Source organism: Camellia sinensis, chromosome 5 (assembly GCF_055761805.1).
Source record: "Camellia sinensis isolate YWXY chromosome 5, ASM5576180v1, whole genome shotgun sequence".
Lineage (NCBI taxonomy): Eukaryota > Viridiplantae > Streptophyta > Magnoliopsida > Ericales > Theaceae > Camellia > Camellia sinensis.
In genome coordinates, this window is record NC_138965.1 from 37,861,257 (window position 1) to 37,864,484 (window position 3,228).

At 29.4% G+C, this 3,228-nt stretch overlaps 1 long non-coding RNA gene across 1 annotated transcript; it reads left to right on the plus strand.

The window, feature by feature from the left end:
• Window positions 1-2,556: 2,556 nt before the first annotated feature.
• Window positions 2,557-2,974, plus strand: LOC145790080 (uncharacterized). The gene is made up of 2 exons (XR_014328721.1): window positions 2,557-2,668; window positions 2,775-2,974. It is a non-coding gene; the product is annotated as an uncharacterized LOC145790080 (long non-coding RNA).
• The last annotated feature ends 254 nt before the right edge of the window (window positions 2,975-3,228 follow it).

Here is a 3,228-nt window from a genome sequence, read left to right on the forward strand (position 1 = left end):
AGTTTTTATGACAGTTTTTAAAATTTTTGTAAATATAAATTGAAAACTAAAAATGAAATGGTTACCAAACAGGCTTCAGATGGTAAAAATGTCGAAAAATTAACAAACAATTAAATAAGCTACCAACGTAAGAAATGATTTATCAAAAGATTCTTAGGTTATGTATGGTTTGATTTTTAGAATTTTTTTTTAAATTAAAAATTAATTTGGTTAAGAAATAAAAAATAAAAAATAATTATCATTTTAACTTTTGGGTAGGTTATATAGATACGCATGGTTGTTTCCATTTAATTTGTAAAAAATTATTTCTAACCACTCGAAAGACAAAAATTATATAAAAATGATAATTATTTTTTATTTTTTATTTCTTAACCAAATTAATTTTTAAAAAATATTTCTAAAAATCAAACTATACATAGCCTAAGAATCTTTTGATAAGTTGTTTCTTACGTTAGTAACTTATTAAATTATTTGTTAATTTTACGACATTTTTACCATCTGAAGCCTGTTTGGTAAACATTTCGTTTTCAGTTTTCAGTTTTCAATTTAAATTTACAAAAATTTAAAAAACTGTCATAAAAACTTGTTTGATAAATTTTTTAGTTTATAAATGGTTGTCTCAGTTTGTAAATTTGAGGAAAAAACATAAATTCAAAAAATGAGCTTACGTTAGTTTTTAAACAGAAATTTAAAAATTTTACTAACAATTTTTTTTTTTTTCAAATAATTTTTTTTCCAATGAATTTTTTTTTTCAATGAATTTTTTTTCCATCTAATACTAACCAAGAGGGCAATTGGTAATGCTACTTTAAACCTTGGGGAGGGGATTGTAATTTCTAAAATGTGAAGGGTGTCAATGTAATTTACCCAATGAGGGCAAAATTGGTATTTAAAAAAATTAAATTGCTGAAGGGGGAATTTGTAATGAAACTTTAAACCTCAGGGGGGAGATGTAATTTCCAAAAGGTGAGGGGGGAATTGTAATAAACATAAACCTCAGGGGGTGTCAGTGTAATTTACCCTTATATATATGACATACTTTGTTATCAGAATCTTACGATTCGTGATTTGATTCGTAATTTTTACAAAATCGATACGAATCTATGGATGAATCTATTTTGGAAGTGAATATCTAGTAAATCGCACAATTCACAATCGATTTACGATTCGATTCACTTTTACAATTCATGCAATTCTTAAAACTATTTTGTCCGACATATTTTCAACTTTTTTTTTTCTCCATCCTTTTAGTAAAAATAACATAATACAACTTTTAATAGCGATTAATGCCAAAATAATCAAAATATATGCATGATTTGTTGTTTTTTAGTGTTCATGGAGTTTTTAATAGGATCCAATCAGATTCAGTCATACTCAACATATTTTTAATCTTTCTTCTCATTTTTTTTGATAAAAAATCATACTATATCTTCTAAAGATGGTTAAGATTAAAGTAACTTACATCATGAATTATCTATTGCTATTTTATTAAATTAAATATAGTTGAACATTACATAGCTAAGGTCAGTTATACCTTTTAAAAATGTTTTATGCTTTAAAATAAAATATCATAAATAATTCTTTCTTATTATTTGGTCATTGTTATTGGAAAAGTATGTATGCTTATTGTTCAAAGATCTATATCGTTGTCAAATTATTATTACTTTGGAAATTGAGAGTTTGTTTTTGTTTATTGTCTTTTATTAAGAATGATTAATTAGAAATATCTAAAAAAAGAAAAAAGTAAGATGGTGATCTCACAGAGGAACATTTGTTAACTTATTACCTATTAAGCTATGTGATCATCATTGAAAACAACGTTTTCATTGATTTAATTTTAGATATTTCATGTTCATAAGGTATATTGAACATCCAGGTGTGTAGATTTTTTAAGTAATTTAGAAAAAAGTGACCAAATCGTTACAATTCACGATTCAATTCGATTCGATTTGCGATTCGGTACAAGGCCATTTTTATTCATGATTCAAATCTCGATTTGACAACTATGATGACATATAATAAATATATAAAATTATATATTTTGTGCATGTCCCCCACGTGTCGTGTCTTGCATTTTTTAAAAATTGCTATGTCGGGGATTCCGTGTCATAGCCGTGTCGTGGTGTCCGTGTCCGTGCTTCTTAGCTGGCATGCCAAATAGAAAAATCAAACCATATCTTCTAATTGGGAGGGGGAATTTCTTTGGATGCTGACATGCTGCATAAAACAGCAGTAATTGGAATTTTCAGGTTAAAGCCATAATGATGGTTAAGGATTTCCCTTTGTGCAGGTTGTTGCCAACCCTTGATGTTCTGATGTCTTTGCCTTTTGATCAAGTGGTGCTGATCCTTGTAAATCATGAGCACATGTTTCTTTGATGATTATTGATCAACTAGGAGAATTGTATATTTGATGTTTCTTTTTGTTGTGTATTGCTTTGGTCTAAATTCACATGTAGAAAATATAGATGATTCAAGTATTACCTGGAGCTCCTGAAGTAAATGACCAGCACATGGTTTGGTGATTCAATGAAAAAATATTAAATTTTGATGATGATGTTAATGTTAATGTTCTTTCATATTTATTTTACTTACAAAGTATTACCTGCTGTTAGGTTCGCTGCTATATCGTTAACCAGAAAAGGCTAGCTGATGTTCTTCCATGCCAGGTCTTTCCCCATTTTTGCATCTCTTTCTTTGTCTCTCTCCTTCCAAAAACTATATTTGTTTTCGTGTAATTGGTTTTTTAATGAATGTCGTCTTTTGTTTTTGCAGGTGCACTGGTACAAGGAACGGACCTTGATTGTGTATCCCAATTTTTACTTGTGCTCTACTGATGTTCAATAGGACTTTCATTTGACATGGGTTTGTTGCCTTGGGATTGTTGAACGTGGTGGGACTTGTAATGAAGTTTGGAATACTGGTGCTGTAAACAGTGTTTATGTTATTCCTATTGCTACCCTGCATTCCTCATAGCTATTGTGTCTACCCTTATTTTGGTTTCTTTGTTTTGTTTGGTTTCCTTGACTAGTAGTGATGTTAGAGACATGGACCATTGGAATCCCCATATCCCCACAATGTGGATATTCTCAATGGAGGCTGCACTTACGCGCTTGCAAGGGAGAGATTAGGAATTTTAACTCTTAAGAGCTAATCTAACAACTTGCTGATAACAAAGAGGAAATGGGGAAGAATTATGGATAGGTAAAAGGTTAATACGCTTTTTGAG